Raw genomic sequence first — 12,199 nt, forward strand, 5'->3', positions numbered from 1 at the left:
AGTCTGATGCTATTTCCACTGTTTCCCCATCTATGTCCCATGAAGTGATGGGACTGGATCCATGATCTTCATTTTCTGAATGTTGAGCTTTAAGCCAACTTTTTCACTCTCCTCTTTCACTTTCATCAAGAGGCTTTTTAGTTCCTCTTCACTTTCTGCCATAAGAGTGGTGTCATCTGCATATCTGAGGTTATTGATATTTCTCCAGGCAATCTTGATTCCTTCTTGTGCTTCTTGCAGCCCAGCGTTTCTCATGATGTACTCTGCATATAAGTTAAATAAACAGGGTGACAATATACAGCCTTGACGTATTCCTTCTCCTATTTGGAACCAGTCTGTTGTTCCATGTCCAGTTCTAACTTGCTTCCTGACCTGCATATAGGTTTCTCAAGAGGCAGGTCAAGTGGTCTGGTATTCCCATCTCTCTCAGAATTTTCCACAGTTGATTGTGATCCACACAGTCAAAGGCTTTGGCATAGTCAATAAAGCAGAAATAGATATTTTTCTGGAACTTTCTTGCTTTTTCAATGATCCAGCGGATGTTGGCAATTTGATCTCTGGTTCCTCTGCCTTTTCTAAAACCAGCTTGAACATCTGGAAGTTCACGGTTCACGTATTGCTGAAGCCTGGCTTGGAGAATTTTGAGCATTACTTTACTAGCGTGGGAGATGAGTACAATTGTGCAGTAGTTTGAGCATTCTTTGGCATTGCCTTTCTTTGGGATTGGAATGAAAACTGACCTTTTCCAGTCCTGTGGCCACTGCTGAGTTTTCCAAATTTGGTGGCATATTGAGTGCAGCACTTTCACAGCATCATCTTTCAGGATTTGAAATAGCTCAACTAGAATTCCATCACCTCCACTAGCTTTGTTCATAGTGATGCTTTCTAAGGCCCACTTGACTTCACATTCCAGGATATCTGGCTCTAGGTGAGTGATCATATCATCGTTTTAACTTAGTTTAGTTTTATTTCTTTTTTTTTTTTTTTGTGTGTGTGTGTGTGTGTGTTCCAAACTTTATTTTTTTTAATTTATTAATAAATTTATTTATTTATTTTAATTTTTACTTTACAATTCTGTATTGGTTTTGGCATAGATTGACATGAATCCACCACAGGTGTACATGCGTTCCCAAACTTGAACCCCCCTCCCACCCCCCTCCCCACAACATCTCTCTGGGTCATCCCTGCGTATCAGCCCCAAGCGTGCCATATCCTGCATCAGACGTAGACTGGCAATTCGATTCTTACATGATATTATACATGTTTCAATGCCATTCTCCCAAATCATCACACCCTCTCCCTCTCCCTCTGAGTCCAAAAGTCCGGGATCTAATTAAAATTAAAAGCTTCTGCACAACAAAGGAAAACATAAGCAAAGTGAAAAGACAGCCTTCCGAATGGGAGAAAATAATAGCAAATGAAGCAACTGACAAACAACTAATCTCAAAAATATACAAGCAACTCCTGAAACTCAATTCCAGCAAAATAAATGACCCAATCAAAAAATGGGCCAAAGAACCAAATAGACATTTCTCCAAAGAAGACATACGGATGGCTAACAAACACATGAAAAGATGCTCAACATCACTCATTATTAGAGAAATGCAAATCAAAACCACAATGAGGTACCACTTCACACCAGTCAGAATGTCTGCGATCCAAAAATCTGCAAGCAATAAATGCTGGAGAGGGTGTGGAGAGAAGGGAACCCTCCTACACTGTTGGTGGGAATGCAAACTAGTACAGCCACTATGGAAAACAGTGTGGAGATTCCTTAAAAAATTGCAAATAGAACTGCCTTATGACCCCGTAATCCCACTGCTGGGCATACACACGGAGGAAACCAGAATTGAAAGAGACACATGTACCCCAATGTTCATCGCAGCACTTTAGCCAGGACATGGAAACAACCTAGATGTCCATCAGCAGATGAATGGATAAGAAAGCTGTGGTACATATACACAATGGAGTATTACTCAGCCATTAAAAAGAATACATTTGAATCAGTTCTGATGAGATGGATGAAACTAGAGCTGATTATACAGAGTGAAGTAAGCCAGAAAGAAAAACACCAATACAGTATACTAACACATATATATGGAATTTAGAAAGATGGCAATGATGACCCTGTATGCAGTATAGCAAAAAAGACACAGATGTGTATAGTTTTATTTCTATAATATCCACTTGAATCCTTTCATATGGAATCTGATTCACAGTGAATTATTTTTATAAATCACTTTTTTCCTTTTTCATTTATTTTATTGAAGTGATGACAGTTATTTTAATTAAGCCTGATAACTACAATGTGTATGTCATTTGCATTTCCATTTGTGTTCACTCTTTTCCCCTCTTTATTCATTCACTCATTCCTTCATCTTTGTATGCATCTGTGTGTGTATATATATACACATTCATTGAGTTAGTATGGCTGGCAATTTTTTATTAAATACCAGTATTTCATATAGAAATGATAGAGGATATGGATGGTTTTTTTAGTTCTTCCAGAGAGAATTTACTCTATTACCTGTCAAATAGTACATGAATAGATTACCTGAGACCTGAGCCCAATTAAAAATTAGAGAGTGTTTGCTAGTCTTTTAATCTGATGATGTAATCCTCTAGTTCAGCAGTCCTCAACCTTTTTGGCACCAGGGACCAGTTTTGTGAAAGACAGTTTTTCCATCAATAGGGGTATGGTTCAGGCAGCAGTGTGAGTGATGGGGAGCAACAGATGAATGGGCAAGTGGCTGGCTTGCCTGCCACTCACCTTCTGCTCTGTGGCCTGGTTCATAACAGACAGTGGACCTGTACTGGTCTGTAGCCCAGGGATTGGGGATTTCTGCTCTAGGTGTTCCAAATATGAGCATGTAATGTTCACTAGGATTCTCCTTCATGATAAATACTGAGTTTCAGTTTCTCTGTGTCCAGTACTTTGGGTCTGCCAAAAAGTTCACTAATTTGGATAGCTACTTTCTACATGATTTCTTAATGTTTTTCCCTGTGCACCTTAAATATAAGCAAATGCCTAAATATGAAATTATGTGACAAGTATTGGACTAACTTCTTTGTGCCACCTTCTCTGTAATAAGGCCGTAGTTACCTTCACATCTCTGAACTCTGTTTTATTGTCTCCTTGCCCTGGAATACTTTACAAAATTTTTTATGGTTTCTTAGAAGCTATCCATTTTCCTGTTTCTCAGCCATGTACCAAAAATAAGTAAATGCCCCCAAAGGGGAAAGCAGTGTACAGAACTTTAGGTTCAACTTAGTGAGTTTCCCTTGTTTCCAGATTATAGCCTCTCATGCCCTGGCTGCTATATAGCAGCTTTTCGGTATTTTTGCAAAGATTCATTTCTGTACCTCTTTCATGGTAGTTTACATTTTGAGAGTTCATATGATATAATATAAGCTATACTATCATAGTTAAAAGTAGAAATCACTTACAAGAACACATTTCTAATTTCAAAGACTCTATCTAGTTGTCTGAATTAATCAATTTCATGGTAATATGCTCTTTTTGTTTTTTTACTTAGACCACATCATCTTGATCATGCTGAAGATATAAATTAGAATCTTAAGTTCCTTTTTGTTTGTTGCATTGTATGTTTCTTCTCATATTAATAGTTTATATTATCTTTCAATTGCATGCCTCAGATATTAATTTTTGGTTCATTATATAGTATATTTATTTATTTATAAAAATTAATATGAATTTTATAAAATTTTTAAATTTTATTTTATAAAATAATTTTTACTTAAAAATAATATACATTTATATATATAATACACATTATATATATGGTTCCTTTATATATATTTTTATAGATAAGTAGTAAAAGTTTGTTTTAGACAGCTGTGTCTGTTTACCTAACATACCGCTTCACTGAATGGATAAGTAAGTTGCTATGGTTTTTGTGTAAGTGGAAAACCTGATCCATTGTCAGGATTTTTTTTTTTTTAATGGCATTTCCCTTTGGAGTAGGAGGATTTGCTTAGAACTCATATAATTACCCAAATAAGAAGTATATTCTTTATGAGTGAAGTACTTTCACATGTTTTACCCTCCCCCACCAAAGTTGGAATTCCCTTCATTTCTCTTTGGATATCTCTTATAGGTTTGAAGTTATCACGACTCACTTTCCTCTCAACAGCTTCAGCATTCACATAGTGGATGCCTCCCAGGAAAATAATTTACTCTGCTTAAAGCACATTCTGTTTAGATCACTGACTAGGAACCAATTCTATAGGCAGAGAAAAGAAGTGTCTCGCTAGTTATGCAGGACCATCCATAAGGCATCCTGCAGATAACTCTCCAGGCAACTATTCTGAGAAGTTTCCATCAGTCTTCTATTCATAGATGCTCATTTTTGTTTGGTGCCTTTTTGTGGTTCCATCTGAGAGTCATCTCTCCAGTATATATTTTCCCTTGTGTATTTTAAATCCACATAAATCTGTCCGCTCTTCTATTCCAAGTTACATCAGTAGGTTCAATCAATTTTGTCTGACAAGTTGTATCTTTCATTTTATGGTTAGTTCTACCATTAAATATCTATCATTTGTGGCTTTTGGATTTAAACTGGGGAGAAGATGCTTTTATGTATTTAACAATATATATTTAATAAATGTATGTGGTTGAGACACTCAGTTGTGTCCAACTCTTTGTGACCCCATGGACTATAGCCTGCCAGGCTCCTCTGTCCATGGGATTTCCCAGGCAAAAGTACTAGAGTGGGTTGTCATTTCCTTTTCCAGGGGATCTTCCCCACCCAGGGTTCAAGCCCAGGTCCCCTGCATTGTAGGTGGATTCTTTGCTGGCTGAGCCACCAGGGAAGTCCATGGTTATATATATATATATATAATATATACACACATAAATAATATTAAAGGCTCACCTAGACTATTTGTTTTTGGTTAACTTGACTAAAACAGCATGTAAAGATGGCCATGAATTTGTAACATTAAGGCAGAATTATAATATTTTTGCATTTTGGAGTCTTGTTATTATATGTCCTCATATAAACTGTTTGCTATAATAAATGATTTCCTAATTTTATTTAAGACATTAATGATATTTGCAGATGCCTTGCTTTTCATGTATTATCTACACAAAGTTCATTATATTTACTTTGTATTGATACAAAATATATACTTAAATCTCCTTTTATAGCATATTTATCTTTTGCTGACTTTATTCCCTTCATTTTCATTGCCAAGTTAATTAAATGAGTTACACATAATTGACTTTGTTTTTCAATGAGGATTAGAAAACATTTGAGATGAAAGTTTGTAAAATAACAAAGTACTTTTAAAGAGTGTACTGTGATCAGAGTACCCTGTGAAAAGTAATAACATAAAACAAAGATAGCTATGAGATATGTGGCAAGACCTCATTGTACTATAATTTCTGGATATATGTACTTTAGACTTTATTGAGTACCTACAGGTGTGTGATTTTCTGCAAGAGGATATGAAAGGACTGGGAAACAAACAAACAAACAAAAAAACCCTCCCCACCTTCCCACTTCCTTCCTTATTTTTTCCCCAGTTTTATTGAGAGAATTGCTCCTTTCTTTCTGAGATTCTAGGATAGGTGCTAGAGAAATAAACAACCCTTCCTCCTTTCTTTCTGAGATTCTAGGATAGATGCTAGAGAAATAAAAGGTGTCAGGTGCAGAGGAGTAAATGTCAGTTTGAGTTCAGTGTATTAGGATTTCAGGAACAATGCAAGGAGAAATATCTAACACAATCTAGAAAATCAGGGTGGACTTCTCAGAAAAGATGGTGTATAACAAAGGAGCTCACACTATACAGGGCTATGAAGAAATGTATACAGAATTCCTTAACTCACTTTGCCCTTCAACTGTTCTTATATGTCAAATTCCTTTGCAGGGCTTGTCCATCATTTATTTGATTTTTTATTTCTTTATTTATTACTTATATTTTTTAGATCAGTGTTGGATAGTAGCACAAGTGCCAGCTGGCTTCATGTTTTCTTTCATCAACTGAGCCCTTTTTGTCCTGAAAGCTACTAGCTGAGAAGCAAAAATGTTAAGCATGATGCAGAATAAGAAGCAAAAGTGCTAAGAATGATATAGAATATAGGATCTCTTATAGGGCTGTGATGTGCCCCATGGTGGTGCTGGCTAAACAGTTCAGGTATCCCTGTTGCTTCTGTGTCTCCTGCTGGGGCTGAAGTTGGCAGAGCAAGCTCTTCCTGAAGGAAAAGCGGAACAAAAGTGGAGCGAGCAAAGACAACATGGCACCAACAGGGAGGAGAGCTGGCACCCGCTCCCCCTCTCACCACCGTCAAAGCCTCCCCTTGAGACCGCAGGTGCCCTGCAAAAGAGGCTGATTTTCTGAGTCATGAAGATAAACACTGACTAGCCCTGGAGTTGGAAGCGCAGGAGGAGACATGATGCAGGAGGGGCTGCAGACTTGGTTGATGCCTCCGCGGCTGCACTAGTAACTTGGCACTTGTAGAGGGAGGTCCAGCAGGAGCTGAGGGTGCTGGCAGCACCGGGCTGAGGGAAACTGGGCCGTGGCTCCTTACCGGCCTCAGGTCAAGGGCAGCGAGCGTGGAGCTGAGCATGTGCGGGCGCCGTGCTCCCATTGGTAGGCTGGTAAAGGACCCAACCAATGCTTCTCTCCCGCCTTCCGCATCTCCTATGCAGTGTCTGTCTGTGACTAGCACTTCATATGGAAGGGAATTCGGGAAACACAGCCCCAGTTTATGAATTTGGTGGCCCTGCTCTAGGACAACCACTCAAAATCTTTCATTTATCTTAACTCAGTCCTGACTCTGGAAACATTCTGCTATGCAGCTGTGCGTAAGGCTTTCTGCTGCCTTATGTCTCCAAGTCTGATTGGATTCTCCTCACACCTGACAGTGTATCATCATGGGTAAGAGGGAGAAGTTTAGGATAGGCCTGGATTCCGTCCTGTGTCTTTCTTGCTGGGGTGACTGTGGCTGCATCTCCTCTTCTCTGCCTTAACCGCAAAATGTGGAGAACAGTGGGCCACTCACGGGGCTGTTGTGAGGATATTGCTGAAAAGTACTGAAGACAGTAATTGGCAAATCAAAAAAGCCCCATGAATTTGGGATGTTATTTTAACAGATAACCTTGCCTCTTACCATATCAAATTGAGTTGCTTTACAATTGCTCCTATCTACCACAAAATTTCTAACAATTACAGATATCAATTTTCTCATGGAAAGAAAACGTTCCTCTTTTTTCTAAAGAGAACTCCTTCTTTAGTTTTATCATTTCTATTTCTCTATCTTCATTCTGCAAATGTTGATTTTTTGCTCATTGTAATGCCAAACAAATTACACTGCTCTTTGGAACAGATTCCCTCTCATAAAGCTTGGAGATAACCAAGAAAGCAAGATGGTTTCTTATTTTGATAAGTTCTCTCAAGAAAATAAGTGATATGCTGTGATAGGGTATGACTCCTGGGCAGACAACTTCAGAGAGTTTTGTAGGAAAAAAATCTTTTACAGAAGGAAATACTTGAAATGAAACCTGAGGCATGAAGATTATCCAGGCTGGGACCAGCATGCAAGTATGTCCTAAATCTCATTCTAACTTAGAGGAAATTAGGGGTATCAACGAGTCATCAGATGTTGGGGGTGAAGTAGGAAGGAAAGGGGCAGGGCACAACCATTAAGAACAGGATACCCCAAAAACCAGTTAGAACCTACTAAGTCCAAGATAGTGGAAGATTTGACATCCAGTAAACCTTGAGCAGGTCAGGAAGCAACAGTTAGAACTGGACATGGAACAACAGACTGGTTCCAAATAGGAAAAGTGATACGTCAAGGCTGTATATTGTCACTCTGCTTATTTAACTTATATGCAGAGTACATCATGAGAAACACTGGACTGGAAGAAGCACAAGCGGGAATCAAGGTTGCCAAGAAAAATATCAATAACCTCAGATATGCAGATGACACCACGCTTATGGCAGAAAGTGAAGAGGAACTAAAAAGCCTCTTGATGAAAGTGAAAGAGGAGAGTGAAAAAGTTGGTTTAAAGCTTAACATTCAGAAAACGAAGATCATGGCATCTGGTCCCATCACTTCATGGGAAATAGATGGGGAAACAGTGGAAACAGCGTCAGACTTTATTTTTTGGGGGCTGCAGATGGTGACTGCAGCCATGAAATTAGAAGACACTTGCTCCTTGGAAGAAAAGTTGTGACCAACCTAGACAGCATAATGAAAAGCAGAGACATTACTTTGCCAACAAAGATCCATCTAGTCAAGGCTATGGGTGTGAGAGTTGGACTGTGAAGAAAGCTGAGCGCCGAAGAACTGATGCTTTTGAACTATGGTGTTGGAGAAGACTCTTGAGAGTCCCTTGGACTGCAAGGAGATCCAACCAGTCCATTCTGAAGATCAGCCCTGGGTGTTCTTAGGAAGGAATGATGCTGAAGCTGAATCTTCAGTACTTTGGCCACCTCATGCGAAGAGTTGACTCATTGGAAAAGACTCTGATGCTGGGAGGGATTGGAGGCAGGAGGAGAAGGAGACGACAAAGGATGAGATGGCTGGATGGCATGACTGACTCAATGGACGTGAGTCTGAGTGAACTCCGGGAGTTGGTGATGGACAGGGAGGCCTGGCATGTTGCGATTCATGGGTTTGCCAAGAGTTGGACATGACTGAGCAACTGAACTGAACTGAAACCTTGAGCCTCATCATATGTTCATTGTAATACATTGTTGTTCAGTCTCCGAGTCGTGTCTGACTCTTCTCAACCCCATGGACTGCAGCATGCCAGGCTTCCCTGTCCTTCACTGTCTCCTGGAGTTTGCCCAAGTTCATGTGCATTGAATCAGTGACCCAACCATCTCATCCTTTGTCACCCTTAATACCTTGCTGCTAAGTCGCTTCAGTCATGTCCGACTCTGTGCGACCCCATAGACGGCAGCCCACCAGGCTCCACTGTCCCTGGGATTCTCCAGGCAAGAACACTGGAGTGGGTTGCCATTTCCTTCTCCAATGCATGAAAGTGAAAACTGAAAGTGATAGCATATACTAAATAACACCCACAGACAACATGACAGTTCCAAGACCAGCCATAAATGGCAAAAATGTGAGTGGTTGTTTCAGTTCAAGGAATCCCCACCTCTCCTCCCAGATAGTTAGAACATTCCTCCCACTCATTACCCTATAAAATTACACAGCCCGTAAAAATTAACTACCACCCCATTTTAGGCCTCTCTTGCCTTCTGAGTTTGGCCCACATTCTGGACTGTGAATCTCTCTAAATAAACTTATTTTCACACTTTATTATAGTTTGCTCTTGAATGTCTTATTGCATGAAGCCACCTTGGCAGCATGTCCAAGATACTCACTAGAGACCTGAGATAGGACCATCCCCTTGTGCCCCATTTTTTCCACAACACGGGGAAGGTTCTGAGAAGAGTTTTGCAGGTAAGATGGGGCCAAAGCATGTTTTGTTGGAAGGGAAGGAAGGCTCACTTTATCCATTATCTTCATTCTTACTGATGTTTTCAATTTCTGTCTTTCCTGACATTTAATTTCACTCTGTAATCATGTTATTGTCTTTTACTCCCATTAATACATTACGTGTCTTGATTCTGCCACCATTGCAAACTACTAGTCTAGTTCTCCCATTCTCTCGAAGGTCAAACTTTTCAAAAGAAAGTGACAACCAACTGTAACTTCCTTTCAAATATTGGTTAATTTGTGGAGCTAGGCATATTACCCATATCAGTCTACTGAAAGAGTTTTTTGAAATGACCCTCCACCTGCTAAACAGTGATATTACCTAGCTGGTCTTTCCCTCTGAATTTTTTTAGCCTTTGGGCAGTACTGTTTGGCTTCTATGTCACATCACAATTCTATGTGTTCCTAGGTCCACAAACTGATTCTTTGTTTCCTAGGCACCACTGTTCTAACTCCTTTGAAACAATTTCTTGCTTCTATTCCTTAAGTATAGAAATTTTCCAAAGGCTCTGTTCTGGCTCATCTTTTCTACTCTTTCCCTACCTTCTTTGTTTGTGTCATCTAATTCTTTGACTTTAACTATTATCTCTGCCAGGATAATCACAAATCTGAATGTTTAGTCCTGATAATTCTCTCACATTGTCATATTTCATTTCTGAGAACTTCGCTAACTGTACCTGATGTCACTCATGCATTGCTAACTAAACACACTGAAAGATTGTTACTGAAAGAATGAATCTTGGTGCTCTCTTTTTATTCATGGTGATTTTACCACTTAAAAATGTAAAGTTATCTTTAACTCCTTCTTCTTCCCCATTCCTCACCCTTAGCTTATCAGCTTTCCTTAAATGGTTTCAGTAACAGAAAAAATCTTCTGTTGCTTTCCATATCTTTCCACCAAGTCCCCAAACTTCCCCTCATTGTGTTCACTTTTTCTTCTATCACCAATTACAACCCCCTTAGAAGATTTTCCTACTCAGTTTATATCTTCTGTCTCTGAATCTTCCCTTGTTCTCCTGGATTATTCCCATCAGAATACAAAGACTCCTACCTCCCCCATCTAAACAAAGGCAACAATAAACAACCAACATCAACTGAAAGAGAATAGATCCTCCCCTTGACCTTATATCTCTATTTGCACTATTTTTTTCAGCCTTCATTTAAAGCTGAACTTCCAGAAATAATTCTCTATAAAATGTATCAAGTTCTTCACTTTCATTTACTCCTAATCTGGTTAAAATAGGACTTTTGCCCCACACTTCATTGGAATTCCTTTTGTCAAAATCCAGCGACCTTCATGTGATCAGTTATAAGGATCACACTATTCTTACTGACTGTCTCAGGGAAACTCAGCATGCTTGTTTGTGTTTTTTCCTTGTAGCATTCTCCTCTTTTTGCTCCTGAGACACTTCTGTGATTTCTTGGTTTTGCTACTATAACTTTAGCAGATGCTCTTTGGCTTTAACAATTATGATGATTATTATTTTTAGTCTTCTAGAAATTTAGCATTCACCCATGAAACAACAATGAAAAAAACAATATTTTCACCAAAAATTAACATAAAATTTCTGAGTCTATGATCTGTTTCCCCCCATTTAGCAGAAATTTGAATAAAAAATATTTTCCACATTGATATTCAGTCAGGGCAGAAGGCTAAAGAAGTCAACTTGAGTCTTGAGGGAGATCGGAAACCTTGTGGTAGAATGGAAGAACTGTCTAAGGCAGATGCAGTGAATGGGAAGGCCCCTGATGCCTTTAGAATATAAGTAAAGGAAAGAATAAGAAGAAATTCACAATATTCTCTAGATCCAGGATGTTGAGTTTCAACAGTCAGCAGTATTGCTATGCTACTTCCTCCCCCCACCCCCGCCCCGCCTTAGGGCAACTTGTCATCCTCTTTTATTAACTCATGCTTTGAAAACATTTCTGAGCCTCTTCCATAATACGTGACTCAAAGAAAAATAGGTAAACTCTGTTACGTACACAGTTGGAGATATTCATTTTCCTTTCCCCTCTGAGCTCTTTTTCAGTTTAGAAGTTGAGTCGGTATTGAACTAGGTTTCTCTCTGATGTGCTAACCATTATTCTATCCCTCCATTAATTGCTGGTATCATAATGCCCAATTTTTGTGACACAGATTTGCTTTGTTGTGTTGATATTTTTTTTTTCAGCTTGACAGAATGTAATGAAATCAGCCAATGAGGATAGAATTTGGAATATTATTGCTTAAGTTTACATTTTGACACATAACTGATTCCTTCGAATCTCCCATTTTTCTCTTCTTTTACACTAATAAAATTATTTGATTTATTACTTCTGGACAGAAGATAAATCATTTTTCTTAGTCCACCTTTAAATCAAAACCAAATAAGAGAAATTGGTTTAATATTTTATTCTAGAGTTACTTATCTCCATAACATTTGGCTTAGTCCTGTCAGGAGTGATATGTCAAAGATACTCTTTTATGCAGTATTTATTCTCCATAATTTCCCATCTTTTTTTTTTTTATGGAGTGTGATCAGAATTGCTAGAAAGAACATCCAATGAATTTTTCTGTGATACAATCTTCTAGTTGCTATTTGATTCATTCTCTTTAATTCACCTTTTATTATAGTGCCCATCTTCTCCTTGTTTACTATTAAATATAGGATAAAAGCCACAACTTCTCTGTGATAATTTTCAAGGTTTTCTAAAATTTAATGGCAGTGACGTCTTTGAATT

The sequence above is a fragment of the Oryx dammah genome, unplaced genomic scaffold (genome assembly GCF_014754425.2).
Source record: "Oryx dammah isolate SB20612 unplaced genomic scaffold, SCBI_Odam_1.1 HiC_scaffold_9, whole genome shotgun sequence".
NCBI lineage: Eukaryota > Metazoa > Chordata > Mammalia > Artiodactyla > Bovidae > Oryx > Oryx dammah.